Source organism: Ascidiella aspersa, chromosome 9, assembly GCF_963924565.1.
Source record: "Ascidiella aspersa chromosome 9, kaAscAspe10.2, whole genome shotgun sequence".
In the NCBI taxonomy this organism is placed as follows: Eukaryota; Metazoa; Chordata; class Ascidiacea; order Phlebobranchia; family Ascidiidae; genus Ascidiella; species Ascidiella aspersa.
Window position 1 is genome coordinate 12,712,881 of NC_139455.1, and position 12,383 is coordinate 12,725,263.

Genomic DNA, 12,383 nt, shown 5'->3' on the forward strand with positions numbered 1-12,383 from the left:
GCCTACTACCGGTACTCCATGGTTGTTTTGTATGATAAAAAATCACAATTAGTATTAAGTTCTCGTGAGGTGTAAAACACAACTAGTGTGTCCTGCCCATATGCGTTACATAGAACGTTCACAACATCCATAAGGCAAATTTTTATTACAAAATCTACTTCTAGTACTTACAATATATCGAAAAATGGGCTAAAATATCATGTGATTTAATTTTACGCGTGCTCACCTTAAAGTACAATAGAATTTCATGCAAAAAATGTTTATACACTATGATATTGAAAATAATTTATTATTTTGATATTTAGGCAGAAAAGTTTTCGAAAAAACGTATGTATATTAATTAGTTTTAGCCTCTTTAGTTGTAATGTAGACTCTATAAAAATGACAAAAAAGTCAAAAGCCTAATGATTTTTCTGACATAATTCTGGCAAGCCTTGTACTTATGTATATCCTATACTTTTCAGGTGTCGGTCTGTGGTTCCTACTTTTTCAATTATTTTTTTTGTTTTTACATTACATAGGCTAACTATCGAAAGTGTCTTGTAGGGCCTGGTCAAAAATGGGATCATACATTATTATATGTTATACAAAAGTGTGATTTCTTTTGAAAGAATGCTTTAAATATCCTTATTTTGACAAGCTGGTAAGAATATAGGAATTGGCAAAAATGGTATACAAGTGTAATTTAAGAAAAAACGTCAAGGCCTAAAAGTTTTATTGAAATGAGCCGCGGTCTGCGGTTAAACTAAATTGTTTGGCTGGCCGGATGCCGTCGGCTGGTTTCAGTAAGTTCAATAATTCCTATAGATGGGAGAACCTCTTTGCGGCAAAACAAGCATAACGTTCGCATTGAAAGTTGCAATCAATTTCCTTTCCTGAACATTTGTTGTTTTTTAAGGCCGGTCCGCGACAAAATTTTAGTTTTAAACCGGTCCGCAGTGCAAAAAAGGTTGCCGACCCCTGATTTACAGTACAACGATTTTATTAAAAGTAAGTGCGGCAAAATACCACAATTTAATTTGTTCCCATGAGTATGTGCCCTCAAATCTCAATTTCCCAACTTAAAGAAACAAATCAATTTCCAAACAAGCAGCACGATTAATTTTACGTTTTGGAGGCGCGTGCCTTTGCGAACAACTAAATTCTCGCATGAAACATACCAATATAAAACATATATATTTTATCAACAATGACCATCTTAAACAATGCTTACGTTTGTCAGCAACATTATTAGAACCCAAAATTGACTATTTGGTTTAGAGGTTAACATTTTTTAACTATTAAAAAAAAAATTGACTATTTGGTTCAGAGGGCCAACCTGGGCGGTACCGCCCCCTTGTGGGCGTTTTGGGTATTTTTCTGATTTAGGGCACGCTGAACGCACATAAGAGAGCGTTACATAAAAGTGTACTTTTCCACATTTTTTTGTGACATAAAAATAGTACAAACATCACTGTAATATGTAACACTAGACGAAATACCCGGCGTTGCCCAGGTTACATATAATAGTTATCAGTTATTCTAACTGGTTAAAAATGAATTACACCACAATAATCATCATAATGTACGAAGTATATCTGAATTTTGTCTGATTTGACAAAATGAATCAATCCATCATACTGTGGGCTCTTTATCACTATTGCATATTACGTTGCTACTGCTGGCCTCATATACCTAATGATTATGGAAGATAAATGTGGTAATCAGAATATACCCAAAAGGTAATGTTACGGATAGCTTAAGAACTTCGTAAGAGGCTGAAATAATGCAAACATATTTTTTGTAATGTCATAACAAAATCGCTTATGCCTAAACGTTTGCACTACGTGTCACTAAATAGAAATTTCAAATCATGTGATGATTGTGATGTGTTTCTAATCTTGTCATATCTTGTGTCTAATAAACGGTTAACCTAATGCTTCCCCACCTTCAGAGTAACACCCCACAGCCCGTGTGAAAGCAGCATTAATGTAATGGCGTGTTTAATTGTGTGACTTATCTGCGTGGCTCTAAAGATTTAATTTTTGGTCTCCGTCAACTCCCATTATTTTTGCATTTGGTTAAAACAGTGTAAAAATGAAAAATTAACGTTTAAAAATCAGTTTTGTGTCTGAAATAGGCAACTAAAGGTAAGGCGCGAACGCGCTCTCAACATTTAATCACTAATCACGTGTTACCAGCATTGTAGGCTTATAACCTTTTTCCTGAAGCCGCATGTTATAGCCGATAGTTTAAAAAAGTATATTTAACTCCAAACCAAATTGCAACGATGAGTGTTTTTAAAAATGGAGCAACTAAACATACTATTTAACATCAAACAAAATTGCAACGTTGTGATTTTTTTAAATTGAGCTACTAAACAGACAACCTTGGCTAAACAGTAAACACCTCTCGCATATTTTGCGTAAAAAAAAAACGTGACATAGGTCGATCAAAAATTACTAACAAACGTAAGAAAGCCGCAGCACCAATTGTTTAAATTGCGCGAAATTCGAGCAAATACGTAATCCTGGTAGGTACCATACTGCATCAAACAAAAACAAAAACGTTTGAAAAGTAAATTTGCTTAGTGTTCGAACAGCTGAAATAAACGCGATATCTTGCAAACTTATTCCAAATGTTGCGTAGTTTATACTCGGTAAGAGTTGCTGTACGTTGTCTGTGAAGTGTCCTAAAGTCTTATGAAAAAATGTTACGGAACACGCTGCAATAAACGCAATGTTTTGCGAGCTAAGCTTTATTTACGTGGTTAAACAAACTGCAAAAAGCTATTAAACAAAAAGTAGAAATTTTGCAACATAAAATTTTATTTTCACCAATGCAAATACTTGACTTGATTTTTACGGTCACACAGGTTATTGACTTATAAATGTTTGGAAACGTTTTACCCTTATTTTCAAGATGTTTTGCGAGAAGTCGCAAGCGCCCTTTGTATTTAACATGCAAACAAAGTACAATGCTGCTTGATGTTTTTGAAATGGTACGACTATATCACACATCACTTGGGTAAGCATGTCGTACATCTTTTAAGCAACGAAACCCCCTAACATTTGTCAATTGAGAAAAACTTTCAGACGTACAATTTTAGGTTGTAGCAATGTAGCAGCAATTGTTTAGATATGCTAAATAGCGTGATATACGTAATCCCGGTGGATTAAATACCCAACGGCTAAGCACGTCAAACATCTTTTAACTTGAAAACATTAAAGTAAGAAAGTCGATTCTTCGCAATTTTGCGAACTCTACCTAAATTTCACGTTGTTGTAATATAAATCAATAATTTCCTAAACATAATAGTTTTTAGATGTAAACATTAAAATATTACTTTATTAAGAAAAAATACGTAATTTTATTGTTTTTATTTCCAGGAAGATAATTGCGCTTGAAAAAAGTTTTCCACGGATACGTTAAATAATTTTATTAAACCAATATACTAATTTTATTAAACCAATATACTTAATTTGATTTTTTATGTCCAGACAGGTAATTGCATTTGAAAAAAAGTTTTGCGCGGATATGTAAAACTTGGACTTTCTTTTACGTACTGCGACAACAAACGCGATATTTTGCAAACTCTGCCTAAATTTGGCACTGTTGAACTTAAGTCTTTACTTGGATAGTTGCATACGTTTGTTAACATAAATTATAACACGTGTTATGTCGCTCGCGCGCCCGGGGAGAGGCGAGCACACGTCGGGGAGTCGCCGCTCCTTTTGTTTGTCGACGGGGAGTCGCCGCTCTTTTTGTTAGCCGACGACCCCTTGCACTGCCAACGACTGTTAGTCGACGACGGCGTTTGCTCTGCCAGCGACTGTTAGTCGACGGACCGGGCGAACATCTTGCCACACACACACCTCTCACAAATCTTTTCTTTTATTATGTAGATATAAGCTTAAATGGCAACTTTAGTAATGCGAACTTGTAGTAGTTTCTGGCGTAATAATTTACTTTCTTATGTAAGGGTGTTGGTGGTTGTTACGTTTCACCGTTTCATACGCGGCAAAATGTTGTATTTTAACGCAGGGATCGGCAACCTACGCCCGTTAATTTAGTTCAATTTATACACATGCTTACGTAAATTCCTATAGTGTATACTCATCGAAACGAAAGTGCAGACAGTAGACAACGATTAATATAAAACTTTACTGTAAAACATGATTAGGGGGACGATATAAAATAATATGGAGCCCAAGGAGGCACTAGTGTAAAAAAAGGTTGGGGAGCACTGATTAAGTCCAACAAAAACAATGGCTCACTGACAATTTTCGTTCCGAAATGTTACCACAGTGTCCATAGAGGCCGAACAATTTTCTGCGAGTTTTTTTATAAGACAGTTGTAAAGTTCGCAATTTCGCAAACGTAAAGTTTCGTGCTGATACTTAATGGTTCCTCAAGCTCTGCATGTTCGAGGCTTTGCTCCCCATCTATTTTACGATCAAGTCTAACTACATAACTGGAAAAAGCTTCGCGTTGACTGTTGTTCAAGACTAATTTTCTCTTTGAAATCTTTTTGCACATTTAAGAACTGTATTTCGCCTTTTCCTTGTTGCAACAAATTAAACGACAAAAATGTCTTGTGAGTGTTTTAACGCCCAGTGCGGGATGATTTTATTTTATTTTTACGTGACAAAATTACTGATGAGTATCTTAATATAACAACGTAAACATATCGCCATCTTTCTCTATCATTCGCATTGCCAATTAGGTTTCCGCTAAGCGGTTTAAAGCAGTGGTCGGCAACCGCCGGTCCGCGGGGAGTTCGTTACCGGTCCGTAGCAGGGTTGCCAAATTGGAGTTTTAACTTAATCTCAAACCGTACGTAAACTGGTATTTTTGTGTCGGTGTGCAGGGGTGTCCAACACCCAAATGTGGCACGCGAACCAATAAAAAATGGCACGCAAGACCCCCCAAAATATTTTTTTGATCAGCGAATTTAAAATAAAATACTAAATTTGTTATAGGCCTAGCTACTAATCGCCATTGTTTATTAACAATATAAAAGAAACACGGCAATTACGACAACTAACAATTACTACTGATATTATAACATTATACTATAGCGGAGGCTAGCATTCACATACCTATAAACCTAGAATCCATAAATAAAAAGTTTCAAATCCGATTTCTTTTCGCACGTGTTATATTGTGTTTGTAAACATCAGCTTAAATTGTTATTTCACAACGTTAATTGTCATTTTCACATGGTATAACCACTATAACCAGGATTACCATACCGTGCTTATTTCTAAGATTTGTGCTTATTTTTGGGCGCAGTGTCTTAGAAAACGCAAATGTGCTTATTTCTAAGAAACGTGCTTATTTTAGAATTGTGTACTTCGTTTGTCTTATTTTAGTTTCTAAAAGCGTTCTTTATCAATTTTTTATTTATATTTACCAAGTTATTAAACCCAGAATAATTTTATTACAAGCATAACTCAGCCAAGTGAACCAAACTTAACTAACAGGCAGGGTCAGAATAAGGCGTTTCATGCTGCCATGCACCACGGTTTAAAAGGTGTATAACTGGTGCGATCTGACGCGAAAAAATTTACAAAGCTTGCCTTAAATAAGGGTGGTTAACTTGCCAATTTCAACCTAATAAACGCATTTTTTTGCGCTTCGCTCGATTAAGCTCCGTTTTGTGCATACAAAATAGCTGTTTTTCAAGTTCATTATTCCGATTTATGCTGTAGCCAAATATTTTGGCAGAATGCTAAGCGAAAAACATTTTGCAGAGGTTTAACAGCAGGTGCATGTTAACAACGTGTTTGTCTTAAAGCGGTTGGTCCACGTTTTTTAATATCTGTGAAACACAATAGAGAAAGATCGACTACACAAAAAAAATATTGAAAATGACAAGACTTTTGAAAGATATTTCTCAAGTTTTATATTTCTCCTTGCAAATAAAACATTACATAAAACTTTTGTTGTTGCAGAATCTAGAACAAATCTATAATATACTCAATTACTTCCGGGTTAGTATTTGTAAATCAAACCAATCGGCTATAGGCCCCTGCACTTGGTGTATTATATGATATAGTTAAAATGATCAACCTTAATAAAGCACATGCACCTAACACCTGTCTGTTTGAGAAACTGTGAGGAAATGTAGGCAGAGCACAAATGCCTTCTTTTGCACACATGGTAAGGCTCTCACGAGAAAAATCATGGAACAAATTCTTTGAATTGCGTGAATCACTGCACGTTTAGATCGCCTTCGGATCCTGTTGACAAATTTAAAAACATTTAGATCTTGCTAGCAAATTTATTGATTAAAAATGGGTTCTAAAACTTGCGTACTTGTATGACATATTCAATCTGCTCAACGAACTAAATCTTTCATCCAGGGCTGCGGAGTCGGACTCGGGACTCGACGGAGTCGTTTGCTTTGCCGGAGTCGGACTCGGGACTTGGGACTCGAGTAAGACCGCGTAAAACTACCCGAGTCCCGAGTCCGACGTGCGCATGCGCAGTATTAAATTTTAAAACTGTTCAGGCGGTAAAATGTAAGTTGTAAAAGTGTAATAGCAAATAGTGAAATATTTTTAAACCGTGTAATGCGGGTAGATCAATTATGACACCAATATGAGTGGATTGCAGAAAATCCACCTTAATTTAGTTGCGTAAATAGGTAAAATACAGGCTGTAGAGTCAGAGCTGGACTCGGGACTCGACAAAATCTTACATTTGGCCGGAGTCGGACTCGGGTGTATTTTTTTGGCCGGAGTCGGACTGGGGAGTCGGACTCGGGTTTTTTTTCAACCGACTCCGCAGCCCTGCTTTCATCTGATCCATTTAGTCTTCCCAACAGACTACTTAAGCTCTGTGCTGTGTCCTGTAGTGTACACCATTAACTTTATTTTATTAACGGTAGATTTTCCTTTAGAACTTAAAATGATTATTGTTATACCATTATACAAGTCATGTAACAAATCTAACATAAACAATTACAGACCAATTTCCTTGCTGCCCTTTCTTTCTAAGGTATTTAAAAATCTGGTTCACAAGCACTTAACCACTTTCTCAGAAACAAATACCTTTCTTAATCCTAATATATCAGGAGGAAAAAACACTCAACTGTTACTAATCTATTGCATATTACATAAGAAATATACTTCTCACGTGATAACGGTTTGGTCTGCAGAATAGTATTTCTCGACATTTAAAAAGCATTCGATTGTGTATTTGTGTTTTACATCACGGATTATTATTAAAATGAAAAAAACTTGGCGTTAAAGGGTCATTTTGGATCTCTGGCATCTTACCTTACGAATCGCCCTCGGCGCGTCCGCTTAAATAACTGTATGTCTGATGTCCAATAATGCTAGAGTGCCCCAAGGGACCATTTATCACTTTTTGCAGATGACACAGCTTTATACTATTCTGCTAAATGTCTGTTTGTACTATACAAAACTTTAACAAACGATCTTAAATTTCTTGAAAAATGGGCATTCATCAGGACGCTAAATTTTAATCCAATAAAAACATCTGTGCTCACAGTATTTAAAAACCGACCCTGTCATGAAAAATTTTTGAAAAAATCAAAGGTTTAATATTACCTGAAGATGACAGTCACAAATAACTAGGTATTATATTTACCCCTTCGTTATCCTGGCGTAAACATATCTTATACACTTGTCATACGTACCCGCCTAAACATTCTGCGTGAAATTTCACAATTGTTTCGCACCACATACTGCTTGTTTTATACAAAGCTCATATTCTTCCAATACTGGAATACGCCGACATAATTTATGGCAATTTTAGTAAGTCCGACAGTGACCTACTCATTTAAGGCGAAATGTTCATCCTTTGTCACTATTCTTTAAGTTAATCATTACATTGGACCATCTTAATTGCAATCATACATACCTAAATTTATAAAATATTGCGACGAATTTCGCTACCCAATAACAATGCCCGTTATCCGCTCGAAAACCCAAATGATGCATAACTCGTTTGTTTGCAAGTCAATTCGACTCTCGAATAGTCTCCCGGTGAAATTACAGGCTGTATCATCAGTTTCAATCTTTTTAAAAAATATATTAAACGTAATTTTTCTATAAATCGGCCAATGCGTACCACCTATACGAAAAGAATCCTAAAATGACAGCTGCTTTTTGTATGTTGAGTTTGGTCACAGTCCACTGAATATAACTAATACATTTCGTACTTGTTTTTGCGGAGCTTCTGAAACTCCAATACATTTGTTTTTTGAGTGTCCACTTTTAACCATCGATAGGTCCGTTTTGATTAGCGCAATTTGTGAAAATTCTGAAATGTCACCGATTACGTTGTTTTCTTTGTTTCTAGGTACTTCGTTGAATTCCATTCTGTTCGGACATCCTGATTTAATTTTATCTTAATCCCTAACTTTATTTAACGCTGTACATAACTTTTTGTTAGCTTCTCGTAGATTTTTATCTAAATTCTTCCCAGTGCCTAATAAAGTTATTTCGCGTTGGTTCTTAAAACCGTTTGTTACTTGTTGTAATTGGGTTCACGATAAAGGTTTTCTTCAGTCGTAAGGCTGCCACCTGATTGTCGTTAAATGAATAAAAAAAACTAAATCTTTCCCTTTAGGGAAAAATTACAACTGTTTTCAAGTTGGAAGATAAAGTGGATCCATTTAAAGACAAATATAAATTGGGGAGAAACGCGTAAACAAGGGGACATTTAAAACACTTTAAACGTTAGACCTACCAGAGACTTTAAAAGAAAGGGCTAAATATCCTAGAATTGCAAATAAACGAATCCGTTTGTAAGGGACATATTGCGGGTTTTTTTAAGTTCAAGAATTCCCAGGTGGGAGCATCTCGTTGCGGCAAAACAAGCTCAAAGTTCTCATTGGAAAAGTTGTAATAAATTTACTTTACTGAAAATTTGCTTTTGAAGGCCGTTCCTTGATAAAATGTTAGTTCTTGGCCGGTCCGCAAAGCAAAAAAGGTTGGCGACCCTATGGTTTAAAGGTTTTGCTCTTTACAACGGAAAACACGCTTCCATATCAACAAAAATCACCTATACTAGGTGGGGGGATTTAAGACATATGATACTTACCCCAAAAAAATTGCAACAAAAGGTTTTTCAACTGATTTGATTAGTATTGGGTGTCAGTTTTAACATATTCAAATTCTTAAGGATTCCAACTTCCGGAAAGTGGTTATTTTCAAGATGGCTCCCAAGATGGCCGCCAAACCTTGCAATGACAGTAAATTGGCCATAACTCAGTCATCTTATGACATAACCTACATAGTTTTGGTGTCTATATGTAGGTTTTTTTACCCTGTGAAATCGATGAGTCCATTCTCAGACTTGTTGAATTATCTGATAGCCTATAAATACAACATGGCAATCCAAGATGGCTGCCAAAACAATTAAAAATAAACAATAATAATGTATTGGTTATTAAAACAAAGGGTGAATTTCTATATACAGTAGATTTGGGTAAACTAAGCAGACATAAAGAGTTCATAAAATGTGGTCATGTAGACTTTTGACCTCATCAGTGTAAAGAAAGCACATAGATCAAGTTTTGCTCAAGCTTGTTGCTGTCATTCTCAATGTAATCGTCTGTAATTATGGGATTGTATGGGTTGACACATAAACCAGTTTGGCATGGTCCACATGCAGCATGGCATATGGTAGCTCACATCTCCGGCAACTACAGTGAGATGGACACGATTCGCAATTGCAGTGTATCATTTTCAGTAGGTTGTCAGGGGCAGCTTTCATGTCCGTCATGATTGGAACCATCTGAATATTGCTTACTTTCCATCCCAAGTCTGGAGCATCCATTCCATCGTCAGTACCGGTAGGCTACTCATCAAGACCGGCATAATCTGGTAGTAAACTTTGGGGCAGTAGAGGATGATGTAGGTGGCAAACTATAAAAATGTGGATGGAAAATAGACAATAATCAGATGGTTCCAATCATGACCGACATGAAAGCTGACCCGGACAACCTACTGAAAATGATACACTGCAATTGCAAATCGTGTCCACCTCAATGTGGTTGCAGGAGATGTGAGCTACCATATGCCATGCTGCATGTGGACCATGCCAAACTGGTTTATGTGTCAACCCATACAATCCCATAATTACAGACGATTACATCGAGAGTGACAGCGACGAGCTTTAGCAAAACTTGATCTATGTGCTTTCTTTACGCTGATTAGGTCAAAAGTCTACATAACCACATTGTATGAACTCTTTATTCCTGCTTAGTTTACCCAAATATATATAGAATTTCACCTTTTTTTTAATAACAAATACATTATTATAGTTTATTTTTGATTGTTTTGGCAGCCATCTTGGATTGCCATATTATATTTATAGGCAATTAGATTTTTCAACAATTCTAAGAATGGTCTCATCGACTTCACAGGGTATAAAAACCTACATATAAACACCAAAACTTTGGTCATATGATGACCGAGGTATGGCCAATTTACTGATATTTTAATGGTTTGGCCGCCATCTTGGATGCCATCTTGAAAATAACCACTTTCCGGAAGTTGGAATCCTTAAGATTTTTAATATGTGATAATAGACAACTAGTGCTACCCAAATCAGTTAAAAAACCTTTTGTTGCAATTTTTAGGGTCAAACCATATATGCCCCTACCTATACGGGTAACAAGAGGTGGCGGCAATCTTCTGCAAAGCTTTACGAGCTCAAAAGCTATAGTGTCAAGATAATAAACAAGGGCAAAACATGTGACATGTCTTACGGATGAACTATACATCTATTGTTCTGGTACAGTCACTGATATGTCCAGATACGACCAATAAATACATGTTTTCTGCTTACCGGTATTCTTTATTTTAATTACAATGGTAATCAAAATTTCCTCTATATTAAGTACCGTCCAGGCGCAAATACAGAAGGGATGATCATGTCAAACCCTAAACAAGTTTTTTGATTATTATTTTAAATACGTAAATGCAATTTTTAATGTGTTTTCCATAGTTTGTCCTATTTTGTTAAAATGGGTTCAGCTGATTTTGTCATTTTTGTATAGGCCTACTGGAATGTGAATCTTCTAGGCCAGTGGTCTTTAACCTTTTTTTTTTTTTAAATATTTTAAATGATGCTGGAATTACGTAACACTTTTTTTGCTAAAAAAAATTTTACCAAACGGCTCCATTTTATAATTCGCAAAATACTCGCAAAACAATTTTGTAATTTATATTAAGGTATAGTTTCTCAATATAGCCTACTTCTGGAACTACAGAAAGGGGCGGATTAACACTACAATTTAGTGTTTACAATTCTTTTTTGTCAGCGTTCACCGAAATGAGAACTACTCCATTCTTGGGTAAGTTTAATAAAACAACACGAATAGGAAACTAAAACAAGTATTTGTAAATCTAAATATAATATGAAAGATTAAAGTTATATGGATATGTATAAAGAAAAGACGTTTGTTTGTAAAGAAAACACTCAACAAATGTCAAATTAACCAAGAAGAATTTACACGTTGTTTGTAGACTGTAATAGGGTTCGCTTTTAAACTTTGCTCGTTCGGTCCAACATGCAATCATGTATAACGTTTGTTTCTAGCAAGCTGGTCAAAGTCCTGTTCATTATTTGTATGGAGAAAAATTGAATCCTGTTGATTTCCTCCTAACCTTGCTTAATTCGCTTCAAAGCACACTGTTAAGAAAGAAAAGGATTGTTTACACAGATTTCTAATACAAGAAATATAAATAGAATATTTCTAGTTTTGTTAGTCGTAACATGATTAAGGTAGGCGATAGGTCACGGTCGTGTTGACGTATGTAACAATATAACACAAATACACCGAAAAGCCATCGCAGACTCGCCGAATCTGTCGATCTATGATGCAAGCAGAGCAAGCCAGAAAAACAACTGGCCTGCAGTGAGGTTCGAACTCACGACCTCCGGTCAAGCCGGGAACGTCGCTCTACCAACTGAGCTATGCAGGCTCAGAGAGGAGCGAGTCGAGAAACAACCATGCGCCAATACTTGCACATTTTGTTAGTACAAGCAACTTCACACTGGGGGATCAGTCCGTATCAATCAACGAAAGACACACACAAACATATGTGTTTAATAAGATCACAGATGTTATTAAACACATATGTTTGTGTGTGTCTTTCATCAATATAACACAAATTACCTCTAAAAAATTAAATTAATTATTAACTAACCGTCGGGACACGGTATGTCACGCGTTTCTTCCTCATAAGCTGTTCCAATGCAATTTGGATCGCCAATAAATCCGTTGTTGCACGTTCGTGTGCGAAATCGTTTTCCAGATCCACAGGTCGTTGACCAAGATGACCAATTGGTCCAATCATTCCATTTGGAAACTTAAAATACACCAAAAATATGTTTTGTTTATGCTAGCAGTCCACTTT

General features: G+C 36.0%; 1 non-coding gene across 1 annotated transcript; it reads right to left on the reverse strand.

The window, feature by feature from the left end:
• Positions 1-11,873: 11,873 nt before the first annotated feature.
• On the reverse strand, positions 11,874-11,948 carry Trnaq-uug (transfer RNA glutamine (anticodon UUG)). The gene has a single exon. It is a non-coding gene; the product is annotated as a tRNA-Gln (tRNA).
• Positions 11,949-12,383: the final 435 nt, after the last annotated feature.